General features: G+C 38.9%; 1 pseudogene; it reads right to left on the reverse strand.

Annotated features, from left to right (window-relative positions):
- Positions 1-10777: 10777 nt before the first annotated feature.
- On the reverse strand, positions 10778-11811 carry LOC125473647 (annotated as a pseudogene).
- Positions 11812-18366: the final 6555 nt, after the last annotated feature.

Raw genomic sequence — 18366 nt, forward strand, 5'->3', positions numbered from 1 at the left:
GAATGAATGCTTATATATAGGCGAAATGGAGGGGAACATGACAGCTAGGAGGGAATGTGGCTGCATGTTTGAATGATTAAAGGATGCATGTGGGTTGGAAATGCATGTGCAAGCATGTGTTGGCTGATTTAAAGAATGTGAATGCAATCTGAAATGCATGTGAATTATGTTGGAAAGAAGGGGAAGTCACGACACAAGGTAAGGGGGAGTGAATGTGGCTGAAATGCAAGGGGGAATGATGATGAATGCATGTGCAATGACAGCTAGGTATGTGGTGGAAAGCTGAAATTGCACAAAGGGAATGCATGTGCACGGTTTTGGTGTGGAGAAAGGAATAATCTGAAATGGGAGAGCATGTGGGTGGAAATGCATGTGGGTTAAAGTGGAATGATGATGGGAGATGCATGTGGCTGATTTATGCATGTGATTAAAGGGAGTGCATGTTTGAATGATTAAAGGGACATGTGGGGGTGCAATGATGAAGGAATAATCTGAAAATGCAAGGTGAAATGAAGTGGAATGATAATGGCATGTGGAATGGCTGGAAAGTGTATGAAACTCAAGGCAATGATGGTGATTTTCTGGTGGTGAATGGTAATGCAATGTGTTTGCATGTGAATTAAAGCTATGTGAATGATTAGGGTGAATGTGCATGTGCTTTGATAGCTAGGATGAATTAATTAAAGGGAGTGCATGTGGCTTGGCTGGAATGAATGGAATGCATGTGCAATGGATATAGGAAAGGTTTAAATGTCCTAGAACTAAAGGGAACAAGGTTCCAACACTTTGGTCTTCAATTAGGTCTTCAATTTCGTCCAACACTTTGGCTCCAAGCATAAGCTATCCATCCTTAGCCCAAAAGTGCTCCAAAAGTCTCCAAAATGCATCTTTTTGCTCCTTTAGCCCTTTGGACCTACAAACACACGAAAATAGCTTAAAGTACTCAAATAACTAAAGAAACATAACGTAAATGCACGAGAACAAGCCATTTAAGTCGCATGAATATGCTCCTATCATCTATTTCTCTTGGTCTCTGGTTTCCAAAATGCTCTATGTCTCTCAGTATTAACAGTTTTTAGATGCAAATTGGCTGGCTACACTATAGATTGGCGATCCACAGGTGGATTCTGTAATATTTTGGGTGATTCACTCATAAGTTGAAGTGATAAGAAACAACCCACCATGGCTAGATCATCCACTGAAGCAGAATACTGATCTTTAGATAACACTGCTGCTGAATTGACTTTGATTTGCAAATTGTTAGTCGATATTGGTTTTCTTCTTACCTGTCTTCCCAAACTTTCGTATGACAACATATCTGCTATATCACTTGCTAAGAATCCTCTTTTTCATGCTCGAACCAAGCATGTGGAGATTGACTATCTCTACATTAGGGAGAAAGTCTTGGCCAATTCTATCACCATGAACTTTGTCTGTACACAGGATCAAACTGCAGATATTTGTACTAAAGCATTATCCAAGGATCGGTTCCTTCTTCTCCAAGACAAACTTTCTCCTTGGCTACCTCAACTTAGTTTGAGGGGGGATATTAAGGTTAGTAATGTAAAATGATGTTGAGTAGTGTTGTTAGAGTTTGTTATGAGTAGTTTGTTATACCTTACTTAGTCAATAAGATAGGTAGTTATTCTATAGGTAAATGATGGTATATATACCAAAGTGTAACATTATTCAATCAATATAATTCACAATTTCATTCCTCTCTTTCTTTCTCTATCTTTCTTACTGAATCTCTCTTTAGATTCTAAAAACATCAATAACATTAGCTTCTGGTTCTATGTAAATAAGTCCACATGATATATGTCTATCAATTTATATATATATATATATAATTTTTTTTCTAACGTTTGAATTAAAAAAAAAAAAAAAAAGTCTCTATCACTCTGCTTTAGCTCAAAAGGAAGAATAAAAATAGAAATTCCACGTAACATAGCCTTAGTTTTTTCTTGACAAAGAAATATTCAAAACTACTATACTCTATAGGAGAGGGGAGAGTTTTTTCTTGACAAAGAAATATTCAAAACTACTATACTCTATAGGAGAGGGGAGAGGGGGGAGGGATCGAAAAGGGGAGGGAGAACTAACCCATCGACATCTGTCGAAAATAGTACTATTGGCAACAAAAAGAAATAGGAAACTCATATGATATTAACTGGATATCACATTTGTCAAAGTAAATCTTACACGAGAACACGTACATTAGGACAACATCGCTTTTGCTGCCGACATTGTATATCTTAGAGCATATCATGATGGAGCATGTTATGTGGTTACCCTTTTAAAACTTTTGCCAAAGGAACCCACAACAAATTAGTGGATATGACAGACAACTATAAACCCTAAAACCTAATTAAAATACATAAAGATGCTAATGACGTAGCACATGCGTAGAGGGTTACGATCGTATGCCTTCAAAGAACAAAGTTTTCTAAAATCCACCAAAGATTGGGATATAACCGTAAGGTTGTTTGATTATTTTTGAATTGACCATAACAATAGGAGCCAAAAGGCTTACATAGACTCAAGGTTCTAAAAGACGCTAGGTGCTATTCGGGCAACGAGCTGGAGCCTAGCGCCTAGTCGGCTATGCGGGGTCTAAGCGGGTGCCTAGACGGATTAGGCGGATTTAACTAAATCCATTATATTTCATGTAAATAATTGTATGTTTATACTTAAAAATATATATATAATTTCATCATAAACTACAAAATAGAATGACACATATTATGAAGTATTGGAACATAATGAAAACATAGGGAACAAGCATATAATGTGTGCCCATTTAAGTATTCAACAAGTCTCTTACAATTTATTGAAAAAAAATAAAATGCAAAATGAAAGTTATCTATTTTCTGTCTAAGTGAGTCGCAACCTAGTCAGGTGCCTAGGTGGGTCTGGGTGGGCTAGGCGAGCGCCTCAGCAGGTCTAGGTGCCCTTTCTTAATTTTCAAACGCCTAGACATTAATCGGGGTGGTGGCCAATCACCTAGTGCTGTTAGAATAGTGTATAGACTTAATTGACCTTGGAAAATTCATAGGAGGTCTTAGAAAAGACAAAACATTAATCAGATGAAAAAAATGAAAAGTCAAATTTTTATTTCAAACTTTAAAACGGTATTTGGAAGTCTAAACTAACGTTTGTGGCTGCAAATACAATGGGCTCATGGTGTTATTATGTGTCTTGTTCAACTCAAGATTCCCTTCAAAATGATTTATTATATGCCCAATTCTCACACCAAAATAACAGATACCAAGAAGAGCAAAAGACCCTGGACACAAAATGGATCTTGAAGTACTATTTTGCATCTCCCTAACCAAATCCACCCACATTAGGATTACTTGTTAATGGTTGATCAAGTTTGATGGATTCACCATTTGAAATAAGAAGTGGTCCTCGAGGGATGATTTTTCGGCCGCCATCTTATGTTCTACAAGGATCATTTTCTGCATTATGTTAGATATCAAGGAAAATTAATTTTGTTTTTGAAGGATAACCTTCTTCTGATTAATAAATGGAAATATTATCTTGTCAATTTATGGCATCTAATAGGAACAGTTGATAATAGAAATCAAAATTTCCCATTATTTTCGTATCCGTAATAGTGCGAAAAGAAAGCCTGACTCCAAGTTGTTCAAGAGTAGTGGCATTGACTTTCTCAACCTTTTGCCTTAGGATTATCCAGTTCTATTTTACCTGAGGGTTTAAATTAGCCCCTCCTGATCGTATTCACGTGAGATTAAAGAAAAGATGGGAATCTATCTTTTTCAGAGATATCATCCCACTAAAATAATATTCTTGTGACTCATAGTGATCATTTATCAAAGAATGATTATGGTTAGCAAATGATTAAACAACTGGGAGCAATTTACTTTCGATACTTAGTTGACATCCATAAAAAGTATCTAATGAATTATGAGTTCAATACATCCTGTTTAGCAGAAAGACAAATATTCTTCTTCTTCTTCTTCTTCTTCTTCTTCTTCTTCTACTTCTGGTAAATCAAAAGGTAATGTCTCACATTTTGCTAGGGAAGAAATGATAAAAAAGATAAACTTTATAGGTTGACGCGACAAATTCCACCCAAAAAAAATCATATTTTGATTGCGCCTCAATAGTATCAATTGTGCTTTGAATTGTTTGACCTATGGACAAATATGCAAGCATATGTTTCATGCTTGTTTGAGTAACATCAATGAGATTCCCCAATATCATGCTAAAAATAGCTAGGATTTCCAGAAGAAGATGAGTGGTGAACCCTGAGCTTGGTAACTTGAGCCAACAGTTTGGAGAAGGTAGCGTTTCGTGTGGAAACAAACACATGTGTGACCAACGGGTTCAACACAGTGTTGGTTTAAATTAAGGTTCTATTAGACATGCATTGGTTTAACATTAATCCATTCACATAGAAGTACAACATTAGGGTTCTACTGGACATGTATTGGTTTAAATTTATATGAAAAACTTCGGGTTCAGCACAGTGTGCTTCTCTAAGGCGCGACGGCTCTAGCCGCGCCTCGCTTAGGGTTTTGAAACCCTAAATTTATTGTTTTTATTTATTATTTTTGAAATCAAATTCAATTTATATAATTCAATTCAATATAAATATCAATTCACAATAATCATAGGATTATGAATATAATGCATAAACAATTTATGTAGAATCTAAAATTCGTAAACATAAAGTTGGGTCATGCATTATGGTGAAGGTTCATGCTATCAGGGCTAAAAAATATCAAGATTAAAATTATTTTTTTGGAAGAATTTGATTGCGTGATGATATTGATGAATTGCTTTGTAGTAGAAATTCCATGTTAGATTCTGTAGCCTAGCGAAGGAGCGTGCTGATAAAGTGTTGTGGCCAACTTAACTGACAAGGGAAGAGGGCGAGTGGCAAGGAGACAGAGTGGAGAAAGTGTAGGATTTATCTATGTGTATAAGATGTTGCCATTCCCCTTCATAGTGTCTTTATTTATAGTAGTAAAGAGGAGAGGAATTATTTGTCCTCCAAGTAAACACAATCCTATAGGAAAAGAATAACTGGTAACCAAATCTATCTTGGATTTACATAGTCACACTTTAATATAATATCTATAATGTAACGACCCGTCCCCAAATATTATGGTTTTTATAATTTTACAACGTGAATTTAAGAAAATGCCTTTTGAGGCAAAAATGTTGACTTTTGTTGACCGCAATGTTGTGTTGCACAAGGCTTTTTTCCTTGGTGTATCCTTGTAGCACTCGTCGCTACAAGCGTGTTGGCATAAGCGGAATAGAATTTGGAGTTACGATGAACGTTTTACGGAATTACGAAGTCGAGGGGCAAAATAATCAATTCACTATTCTAGATATTAGGGAGATATTTTTATTATTTTAATAATTTTCTATCATGTGGGCCCACACCCCACTTCTTCTTCTTCCACGTGTCCTTCCCTGCCCCAATCTCTGGAACTCTTTCTCCCTCATTTTTATTTGTCACTCCCTACCTCCTCGAGCACACCCACGGACCATCTGCTTGTCATTCTCTCTGGTGAGCACTATAAACCAACCACCACCTCACCACTTTTCCTCTTGCAAACTACTCAGACCACCATCACTTCCCCTAACATGCTTAAGACGTTAGGATTGATGGTTCAAAACGCACGGTGGCTGCAACCACTATTCTTGATTTTCCTGGTAATTCCTCAATTTTTTCGATGAAGGTGAGTCTCGGGACTTCCTTAATCCTTCTCATCCCACTATCCTAAGTTTAATTGTTAGGTTAGACGTGTGTATTGATGAAGTTTTGGTGCAATTGACTGGTAGGAAAAGTTCTCTAGATTCCCGCAGATATCCAGCTGCTTTGAGCTGTTTTTCAGCCAACTCCGGCCATAACCAGTCCTCAAATTGGAAAAACCTTGTTCTTTTCTTCCTTAGCTTCATTTTGAGTTATAGAGTAGTAAAGATAGTAGAGATTCGAGCTCGATCGGAGCTTGGGATAATTTTCCCAATTTTCGATCTTCTTTTTCGTTGGGTTCAGCAACTCGCGAAGCCAAACGAGTCAAACCCGATCCATAACCCAAAGCCCAAACCTGTTTGGCCCAACCCAATAACTCGGCCTAAACCTGATCCGAGTTCCAGCCTAAATCCATGACCCATAAGCCTTAAGTTAGGGACCTGGCCCAACCTAGCAACCCAAAGCCCAAATCTGACCCAACCCGACTCGACTCGAGCCCTAAGCCAGTTTCTATGGTCCGCATGTGGGTGTACGTGGTGGGCTATCATGGCTAGTGCATGAAGCACACGCGCCTTCGCTTGAGGTACTATGGACGGCGGCGTCGGGAAAATTTCCGGTGACCCACCTCGGCCTGTGGTGGCGCGCAGGGGGACCCAAGGTCCCTTCTTAGGTTTTTTGACGTGCTGAATCTGAATTCGCTATTCATTTTCCCAAATTCTTTAGTTTTAGTAAAGTTTTATTAAATGGCCTCTATTTGTGTTTAGGTGTGTTGGTGGAAAGTGACCCCGTCATCTCTAGTTCGAGTGGCTCCCCGACAATGGAATACTGCGAGTGGACCCCTTCTCAAATTGCATATTTAAAAAAATAATATTAGGCTTGCATTCATGAAAAGCATGATTTCATTTAACATTTTATGCATTATTTATGATTTATCAAGTTTATGTTTTACCATAGGTTATGAATTATTGGATTTTCGTATATGAAATTCTATGGATTTATGAATATGAATTATCATGGATTTATGAATTAAGGCTTTGTGTAACATCCCACATTGACCAACGGAGAGGGGGTGATGTGCCTTATATGTACATGCCCACCTTCATTTAGCATAAGGCCTTTTGGGAATTCATTGGCTTCCGGTTCCATCGGAACTCCGAAGTTAAGCAAGTTCGGGCGAGAGCAATCCTAGGATGAGTGACCCACTGGGAAGTTCTCGCGTGAGTTCCCAGAAACAAAACCTTGAAGGCGTGGCCGGGGCCCAAAGCGAACAATATCGTGCTACGGCAGAGCCGGTTTGGGATGTGCTTTTAGGCTTCCGTTATTTGATATGACATTTTTGAGATATGTTTTCGGTGCTTTTCTAGTGGGTTATCATACAACACATACACACAACCGAGTATGTAGACGTCTATGGCCATAGGGCACAATTGATGAGATTTATGACATACTCCCAGCTTCAGTAGCCCTCGGTTAGTGTTGTTATGTTGTGTGTGTGTGTGTGTGTGTGTGTGTGTATTTATTCTCTGGCGTAACCCAGAGTCATACAGCTTCACCTTCGAGTGATGGACCCACTGTATACATATATATATGTTTCTTTTTTGGTGTAACCCAGAGTTGTATAGCTTCACCTTAGGGTGATGGACCCTTATTTCCTTCACTGGCGTAACACGGTGTCGTACAGCTTCATCTTTGGTGATGGTTATGCCTTCGGGCCAGTATGATACCCCTAGTTGAGTACATCATGGATGTGATTTACAGATGTTTTATGGATTTTCCTTCGGATGACTATATCACCATTATTAAGCATTGTTTTATACATACATGATTTACGAAAGTTTTTCATGGCATGCTAGAGTTTTCAGAAAACCTATTATGTAGTACTATATATGTATTTTCAAAACAGGGGGTTAGTATTTTCAGAAAGAAAATGATTTTCTTATTATTAGTATTAGTATTATAAACTTTGGTCCACTCACCATTTGTTTTGCGCCCCCTTCAGGAGTTAGAATTGAGGCATTTAATCCCGGCATCAAGGCACTTTTGTATCGGTATCTTTGAGCCTTCCTTGTGTAGGACCCACTCCCTTTTTCATACTTTTTATAATAATTCTTTCACATTACTTTTGATTAGTTGTATGCTCTAAACACGATTCTGCATTGGTGCATTTCTTTCTCATTACATATTTTGTTTGTATGCATGTTAAAATGCCATTGTCACCCTTGGGTGTCGGCCAGCACGTGCCTATTCTGGTATTTGGGGATATCGGGATCGGGACCGTGTCATATAACAAAATTGTCTTCTCAAACATTTTTTTATTAATAAAGAATATTTTATTAATAAATAGTTTAGATATTGTCAGCCTAGTCCTAACCAAGAAGAAGGAGAGGAGGAGAAGGGGGAGGCCAAGAGAAAAAAAGAAAGGACTATATGTGACGTGACAACAGCAACGCGAAGGCGACGTGAATGTAGTGGTGGAAGGCAATGTGTTGGTTAGAGGGCCCGTATTTATGTGACCCATAAGGCGAGAGGGGATAAAGATAAGGTGTCGCTTTGGCTTCTTATTGTGCTTTTTGTTAGAATGCTGGGGAATCTTGTGGCCATCTTCTTTTGCATTGTCCTCAAACAGATGCTCTATGGAAATGGATTTTCATTCATTTTGGCAAGCCTTATGCTCTTTGGCATTTCATTGAAGATATTTTTGATGGTTCTTTGGTCTCATCTTTCTCCCCATTTGTTCAGAAACTTTGGTTCTTTTGGTGGTTCTCATATTTTTGATGGTTCTTTTGGTGGCTTTGGCATGAAAGGAATCAAATTTGGTTTGAGAACAAAAAATTTAGTATTGTTGCACCCCAACGTCGTCTTTTATGGCATTGGAGGAAATCAACTTCTATTTCTTTTTCTTCTTTCACTGGTTGTGTATCGATTCCCATATTCTCCATGTTAAGAATTTCATCCTTTTCTTTGGATGCTTTTAGTTTTGTGCTTTTGTTTTGGCGTCTGCCTCATGTTAGGTGGATTAAGATTAACATAGACAGGTCTTGTAAACAGAATGGTCATGTGGGTAGTGGTGGTTTTTTTCGTGATTCCAATGGTCTTTTTTTAGGAGTGTTTGCCTCCTCGTCTTCTTATCCAAGTGCAGTTGTTACGGAGATTGTGGCTGTGATCGAGGCAATTCAGATTGCATGGGATAAAAAATGGCATAACATTTGGTTAGAGATAGATTCTATGCATGTCATTAGCCTACTATCAACTCACTCCATGGATGTTCCATGGTTTCTTAAAGTTTCTTGGGCAAATTGTTTATGGCATATTGTTCACTTACACTTGCGTTTTTCGCATATTTTTAGGGAAGGGAATTGTTTGGCGGATGCTTTTGCTAATTTTGGTGCAATGAATAGTAGTTTTACACAGTGGGATTTGGTACCCGATTTTGTTGATGACTGTGGCGGCCTTCCATTTTTCCTTTCGAGGTCATGAGGAGCAAATTGTTGTTGTGGAAGTGGATTTTGGCAATGAAATATGAGCAGCGAAATTATTGGAAATCAATTTCAGGTGGTTGAAGCTGAAGAAGTCTTAAACTAGACCATATCATTTTCGTTAATTGTTTTTAGTAGGTATTGGCTTAGTCCCTCTGCTTGTTTTTCTTTTCTTTTCTTCTTCTTCATATTATTAATAAAATCTAGTAGAGGGAGGATGGGCGGGAGGTTTTTGGGTGCAACGGTCCTTTCTCCTTTGGGAGAAGGTTAATGCCTCGCATAAGACTGTTGACGAAGAACTAATCTCACTTAATCCGTTTCTACAAATAATTAAATAGAATTAAAAAAAACAAAAAAAAAAAAAACCTTAAACGGGCCGTACAAATGTTACAATCTATTTCACTACTGTGTGAAGTCGTACCGAGCACGCCCAATGCTCTCTGGGTAGTAGACCAGCACACCCTTAATGTTTGGTTAGTAACCAAAAACATCTTTATCTAATTTTTAGCCAATAGAAAGATTAAGCGTCTAAAATAAACTAATATAAATATGTAAGTACTTAGTTTGACTATTTACAAAAACTCAGAGTCATAATCAAACCAATTCTAATTTTTGGTTAATTCACTAGGGTTCAAAACCAAACCAAACCAATCATTACAGTTCAGATTGGCCAATTTATCAAGTTGGTCGGATTGGTTCCACCCCTTACGCCTTTAAGAACCTATGGAAAGTAACAAAAAATTGTGACAGCACTTAAGGTTTTATGGGCATTGGCTTGAATTGAAGTTTGAGCACTCAAAACTAATTCACAAATTAGAAGGCAATGTGCAAGGTACAAAGTTCATGAGGCATGGCTAAGGTTTCCCCAAAATTAAACAAATTACTATTTAAAGGATTTTCGAGTTGTTTCTTCTTCACATTTTCTTGACAACATAAGCATAAAATTTGGTTGAAGGGCTAGACTCTAACGATATTCGGTTTAACTATCAAGAATTCAGAGACGGATAACTTGTACCTTATCACCTGCATGTCCCAATGACTTACAAAAGAACAATTCTATGAGGAAGTAATTGTAATGGCACTCCCAAGATTTAAGTCACACACTATATCACATTCTCTCAGCAATCAGTGGCGTGACCAAACAGAGAAATACAAAGATTAATTGCAACGTTGATCGAGTGGTACGGCTACAGTGCAAAGTTAAACAGAAATTTGAATCGTTTTTGTACAATTATGTCTTTTATAATACGAAATCAATTCAAATAATGATGTTTAGGAAAAAACGGATAATTTTATGAAGCATATTTGGACATTCACTTGTAAGTCCACAGTACAAAGTATTTAAGTTAAACTTGGATTTAGGCTGCATCAAATTGAAAAAATTAGGATCTAAGCAAGCCAAAAAAAGCAATCTGAATGCTATAATTTATAAAAAATTAAACATATTTTTGGATTGAAGTTTGAATCGTTATGTACAATTGTGTGCTTCTAAACTTGAAACGATTAATGCACTTTACAGTTAAAAGATATAACAACAATCAACCTCTAACAGACTTGTACTGAATTTATCACATCAAATAGCAACTTCATGATTCTACACTCCAGATCGTATACCAAAACCAGGGGCAGGCTAAATTCTAGGAACAATCGCAGTGCTTGCGTGGTATTTTGCACTCGGTTTGAAGCAACAGACGCCATATGCTTGACCTAAGGCTGAGTTAACCACCTTTACCCTGACATGACCTGTTTTTTTGGGTGCAGCTGCGCTACGGATGAGACAGGAGTTCCTCAGCAGTTAATCTTCTCCCAGGTTTCATGGCAAGGCAACTCTCTAGAAAATCCCTGACCACATATGAGATTTCAGCAGCAATTCTTGAAGTACGCAGATGATCCAACATTGCCACATCGAGTATATCGACATGATCACTACAACCTGGCTACAACTCCCAGGGCAACTTACCCGCTAGCATCTCAAACACTATACAACCAAGAGACTATGTCAGAGGACTCATCTTGCTTGATATCTTTTAAAGCTTCAATGGATAGATACCTAGGAGTGCCTCTCCATCCACTGTATTTCTCCTTGCTTCTCTTAGACAATCCGAAATCTGCAATCTTTGCTACGACAGTAGAAGTTGTAGTGGAAGGCACAAGCAAAATATTCTCGGGTTTCAGATCGCAGTGAACATAACCACACTTGTGAATATGTATAACCTCTTCCGGAATGGACGGTGTGTATGCTTTAACATGAGCTTCAGGTAATCCATGGCCATTGGATCTTTGGATAAGACCATCAAGGGTTCCTCCAGCGGCATATTCTAATAGCAAGTTGTGGACCTTGTCGCCCTTTTTGGTGGTTGTGATTTCTTCGCCAAACCACTCGCTGATAAAAGAGCACCCCTTAATCTCAAAGAGAACCTCTGCCTCATGCTAAATGGGCTCTGAAGCAGAGGGCTCTGCCAATTTCACGGCCATCAATGCAGGAAAATTGCCAGTCAAGAGACCCCTTTTACGTTTATCTGGAGTAGCAAGAAAAACCGAACCAAATCCTCCTTTTCCAATCAAGGCTCCTCTCAACCAGCGCTCTCCATGATTGCACATGCTCTAAGTTTCTTCTTCCGCTTTTGTTTTCACCATTCCTCTCTTCTGTTCACTCGAACAATCTAAGTTGTTTGTTTGCTTCACAAGAAATAAGCTAATGATTCTGAATAAAGGGACTGGGAATGAGTGGTTTAGGGTTTTAGGCAATATCGAAAGTCGGTCAGGTTAATTTGATGCTCAGTAGGTTTGGTTTGTGACGTAAATGCCAAGCTACTTGTTAATGAACAAGGCACTTAATTTACATGTGCTAACAAACTTCCCAATTTTCCATTTTCTTAAAGAGTCACAATTTTGACTAAACAAATTTCCCAATTTTATTTGGATTATTCTATATTGTTTGGGATGGCGATAATATGATAATTATTTACAAAACCAACTTTATTCTAATCATTAGGGGACTTGGAAACCAAGTACCAACAAATTTTGTTGGATCAATGTCATAATTGTCTTGGATTCAACTTCCCTTGTCACATCCCGGGGGGACCACTTCCCGTGCCCGCTCCACCACTGTAGCATGATATTGTCCGCTTTGGGCCCTGACCACGCCCTCACGGTTTTGTTTCTGGGAACTCACATGAGAACTTCCCGATGGGTCACCCATCCTTGGAGTGCTTTCGCGTGCTACTCGCTTAACTTTGGAGTTTCGATGGAACCCGACGCCAGTGAGCTCCCAAAAGGCCTCGTGCTAAGTAGGGATGGAAATATACATATAAGGATCACTCCCCTGGACGATGTGGGATGTCACATCCCCCGTTACCAAGTTCCATATTCACAAAAAATATCACATAAAATAAAAAACTAATTCAAATTTTGTTGGACTGCAAATTAATTCAAATTTTGTTGGACTGCAAATTAATTCAAATTCTATTTAATAATTTCAATTGTGTTGTGAACTTTCCTAGTTTAAGTGTGATTGTGTAAATTCTAAATTAGGTTTGATTATAGTTATTCTTTCCTATATGGACTTGTATTCCTTGGGGATGAAGGATTTATTTTCTCCTTTTACTACTATAAATAAAGGCACTACGCAGGGGAATAACAAATCCTCAATACACAATTCCCCTACGATTCTACAATCACATCTCTCCTCTTTCTCTACCCTTGCTGCCAGCCCTCTTCTCCTTGTCAGATAAAATAGGCTACAACACGTTATCAACACACTTCTACCGTTAAGCTTAGGAATCTGACGTTGAAGCTTTTTCCGCATCAAACCAGTTCATCCATATCATCATGCAATCAGGTTCTTCCAAAACAATGGTTTTTAGCTCGATATTTTTGCAGCCTTGATAGCATGAACATTCACCATAATGCATGACCCAACTTTATGTTTTTCGAATTTTAGATTCTACATAAATTGTGTATGCATTATATTCATAATTGTTGAATTATGTGAATTTGATATTTGCCATGAATTGCATCAAATATATATATATACATGCATTAAAATATTTGAATTGAATTGAAAAAAAAAAAAAATTTTGCAATTGGGAAACCTAGGGGTTTTTTTGAACCCGTGACCTTTATCACCCATCTATGTAGATGGGCCCTTGAGCCAAGAACCCAGACTGGAGCTTTTGCTCCTAGCCTAAAACCTAGAACCCGACACCCAGAAGGTGTCGCCGCCCTTCAACCACCGTGCTGCATGACCTGCAGCCATGCCCAGCTATCTCGGCTACCTCTCTGATGACTTGAAGATCGTCCACGGTGCCCCATGGTTGAAGATTCCTTCGAATCTCATCGAATTTCTCAAAATTCTGATTTTAATTTCTAGGGATTTGGTTGAATCGTTGAGATTTCCCTATCTTCGATTTGTAATTGTGGTAAAAAAACACCCAACAAGGGTGCCCCAAGTCACCCCGTCTAAGAATTGGCCACCTGCAGTGGCGGAGCTAGTCACCTTCTCGGGCGACACCTCCTAGCTTTGCTAAGACTTCTTGGTCCAAGTCAACCCTAGTTTGGGTTTGTTTTTCCGAGCCCAACCCTACTATATAAACAAAAAAATAAAATAAAATAAAAATTTTAGGGCCCGCCTGCAGCGGTCCGCGAACATGGCTCGGCCCAATTCCCGACACCAACCCACGCGACTTTGGTGTCCCGTATCACCACTGCACCTGATCCATGCCCTCTCTGTTTGGGCCAGTAGCCCAGCCGAGCACAAGCCAACCCAATTTTTGGGCTTAGGCTACACGTCTTTGATTACCTAGCCCACCTGTGGGCTTAGGCCTTAATTTGAGCCTCGAGTTTAATTGCCTAATTATTTTTAGGCCCAATGGGTTTTATACTTTTTCACCCACATTTCAAATTTGGCCCGAAGTCTAAATAATTAATTCAATTATAATTGTAGACCTGAAGTTCTATCTGCATATTTTCTTGTTGCATATTTCTGTGTATATATTTGTGTATATTTGCGTTTGTCTGTAGGAACATATGAACCTGAAGTTCATAATTATTTCGAAACCTAAAATTTCTATAAACATGCCTTGTTTGAAAACCTGAATGTTTTACTCATATGTGAATGGATTGATTATTTTTCTCCATTCCACAAATCACATCTTGCCCTTTATTTTGTGATAGGAACATGTGGAATTTGAACAAACTTAATTTCACCACATTGGATGTTTCTGGAAGGAACTACCTCAAGTGGGTCCAAGATGTGAAGCTCCACCTCATTGCAAAGAATTTGCATCTTGCCATTGAAGATGAGATGGACAACCTTGTTGGCTGAGAAAGCCACCGTTATGATCTTCATTTGAAGACATATCCACGATGCCTTGCAAACTGAATATCTTGCTGAGCAGGATCCACGAGCACTATGGGTCACTTTGGCTGATCGCTTTGATCACCCAAAGGACATCTTCTTGCCTGAAGTAAGATATGACTAGCAGCATTTGCGCTTCCAAGACTTTAAGTCTGTGAATGAATATAATTATGAAGTTTGTCGAATTTGATCACTTCTCAAGTTTTGTAATGAAACCTTGACTGAAGACGATCTCCTGGAGAAGACCTATTCGACATTCTCTGCTACTAATATTGTCCTGCAGCAACAATATAGAGCTTTGAAGTTCACTAAGTTCTTGGATTTGATCTCTGTATTACTTCTCATTGAAAAGCAGAACCAGATGTTGATGAAGAATCATCAAGCCCGACCTATTGGGGCGACTGCTATGCTTGAAGCATATTATAGCACAAATCAATGCCCAAAATGCCAAAAGAGGCATAATAGCGATAGCCAGAAGCCATCCCACCAAGGCCAACAGAGTCAAGGCCCATTTAAGGGAGGAAACACCAATGAACGCCTAAACCTGGCTCCCAAGGCCCCAAAACTTCAAGAATAAGGGCAATGCACCTAAAACTATGGATGCGAATATGTGCTATCGTTGTGGTTCAAAGGACCATTGGTCCCGTGTTTGCTAAGCTCACCAGAAGGTTGTAGCTAAATATCATTCTCGTCGTAAGAAGTTTGAATCAAACTTTGTGTAAGTGGATGATCAAGAGAGTACAAAGATGGAGGTTTCTGACTTTCAAGTGGCTATCACACCTATGGAAGATTAAAATCTTAGACATAGACTTATTTTTTAGTTGAAATAAGACCACGGGGCCGAATTCCACAGTAGTGGCTTAACCCCTCCTTTGTTTTTGATTAAATTTTGAACAATTTTCCTTTATGTTTGGATTATTTGCAGGTGATTCATTTTTTGGATATTAAGTTTTAATTAATTTCCGTCCTTGAATACTTAAAATTATTTTGAATGGATATTTGTTTTTAGAACTTTTATGCATGTGATTGATTTAAATTAATTTTTCATTCTAGGTATGACTAGTGGGGAAGTTAGTTCTCAGGCAGATAATGCAACCACGCACATTGTTTTGCATGAACGCATCTATTTCACTAACTTCGTACCTAAGAATGCACGTCTGACAACCCTCTCAGGCCTATCCAACTTGATCGAAGGATACGGTAAGGCACATATAATGTTGTCTAATGGTACAATTTTGACCATTGATGAGTCTTTTTATTCTCCACCTTCCGGAAGAACGTTGTTGAGCTTTAAGGACATTAGAGATAACAATTACCACGCTGAAACTCATGTAGAAAATGGAGTTGAATTTATGTGCATAACTTCCTGCGAATATGGCCGGAAGCGTATTCTAAAGAAGATGAAGCGTATCCCGAGTGGTCTGTATACTACGACAATATGCCGCATAGAAAGCCACTATATGGCCGGCCCTACCTCTGGGACCACGTATGAAATTACACTTTGGCATGATTGTTTGGGACATCCTGGACGAATAGCTATAAGCCGTATCCTTAAATCATTACACGGGCATCCACTAACCCGAAGTTTAGGTTCGATTCAAGGAATCGCATGTCAAACATGTTATATGGGAAAGCTTATTACTTAGCCTTCTTATGGCAAGATTCGTTCGAATCTTCCCATTTTTCTACAATAGATTCAGGGGGACATTTGTGGACCGATTCACCCTCCATGCAGACCATTTAGATATTTTATGGTTTTGGTAGACGCTTCCACACGTTGGTTACACGTGTGCTTGTTGTCCACAAGGAACACTGTATTCTCCAAACTATTGGCTCAGATTATCAAGTTCAGGGCTCACCACTATGATTATCCAATCAAATCTATTCGATTGGATAATGTTAGATAATTCACATCTAAAACTTTTGATGACTATTGCATGTCGGTTGGGGTTGAAGTTGAACATCCTGTACCCCATGTTCACACCCAGAAGGGCCTGGAAGAGGCATTTATTAAGCACTTACAAATGATTGCTCGATCGTTGGTCATACGTACCAAGCTCTCGATCGCTACTTAGGGCTATGCAATATTGTATGTAGCCATGTTGGTCTGCCTAAGGCCTGTTGTGGTGCAACCGTATAGTGCTCTTCAGTTGGTTACTGGATTCAAACCCGACATATTGCATCTAAGTGTTTTTGGTTGTGCGGTCTATGTGCCAATATTGCCGCCTTTACGTACAAAAATGGGGCCTCAGTGAAGGATGGGAATCTATGTCGGATATGATTCTCTTTTGATTATTCGTTACTTAAAACCTTTGACAGGCGATCTGTTTATCGCTCGTTTTGTGGATTGTCACTTTTATGAGGCAGTCTTCTCGTCGTTAGGGGGAGATAAGAACGTCAACTTTCCTGAACAACGACATGAATTATCGTGGACGACTTCCACTTTGTCTCATTTAAATCCCTGAACCGCTCAGCCTGAAATTGAAGTGCAGTGCATATTAGATCTTCAGAGCATAGCTCAGAGCATGCCAGATGCTTTCACTAATCTAATGCGTGTGACAAGATCACATATTCCAGCTGCGAATACACCTGCAAAGATGGATGTACCAAATGTATGAAGGATTTCCCTCCTAGAGGCTCGGGATGCCAATCTTGGTGATCCACGTACATTAGCAGCTAGCCAATCATCTACCCATATACATAAGCATGGCAGACCTCTTGGTTAAAAGGATTCACACCACCGAAAGAGGAAACACATGGCACAGGCCCCTGAAGAGCCTACCGTTTGACCGTCGCTTACTCATTTTATCTAACTCATGAGGAAATTCTAGATTATGGAAACGTCCTTGAAGAGACGAATCCTCATTTCGAGAATCATGAGATTTCGGTCTTTCATGCTAGCTTAGATGATGTGTGGTGTAGAAATGAGATGATCGTTGATGATGCATTAACATATGTAGTAGCTACTGAAATCATGTTGAGCGATGACATTGAACCGCGTTCCGTTAATGAATGTCAACGTGGAACCGATTCGTTAAACTAGAAACAAGCAATCTAAGTCGAACTCGATTCACTTGCAAAATGTAAGGTGTTTGGACTTGTAGCTCATACTCCTCCACATGTCAAGCCCATTGGCGACAAGTGGGTTTTCATTCGGAAGCGTAATGAGAAGAAAAAATTGTGTGTTACAAAGCTCGTCTTGTTTCACAAGGCTTATCACAACACTCCAGGATTGACTATGATGAAATTTATTCACCCGTTATGGATGTGATTACTTTTTGGTACCTTATCAGTTTGGTAGTTTCTGAAAAACTGAATATGCAACTGATGACTGTAGTAACTATGTATCTTTATGGGGATCTTGATATGGAAATCTATATGAAAGTTCCCAAAGGACTTACATTGATTAGATCAAATATTTCTAAACCCTGGAACACGTTCTCAATTCGGCTGAGGCGTTCACTTTACGGTTTGAAGAAATCCCGAACCATGTGGTATAACTGTCTTAGTAAGTATTTGACTAGTCAGGGATATGTGAACAACGAACTATGCCCTTGTGTGTTCATTAAGAAGTCACATTCCGATTTTGCGATAGTTGTAGTATATGTCGATAATTTGATATGAAAGATCTAGGTATGACTCCATACTATCTCGGTCTCAAGATAGAGCATCGTTTGGATGGAATCTTTGAACATCAAATGAACTACACCCAGAAGCTGTTGTGCCACTTTAACGAGGATAAAGTGAAGCCTTCGAGTACTCCTATGGTCATTCGATCACTAAATGCAAAATGAGAT

This window comes from the organism of the source record quoted next, unplaced genomic scaffold (genome assembly GCF_019419815.1).
Source record: "Pyrus x bretschneideri cultivar Hongxiangsu unplaced genomic scaffold, Pyrus_bretschneideri_v1 Contig90, whole genome shotgun sequence".
NCBI lineage: Eukaryota > Viridiplantae > Streptophyta > Magnoliopsida > Rosales > Rosaceae > Pyrus > Pyrus x bretschneideri.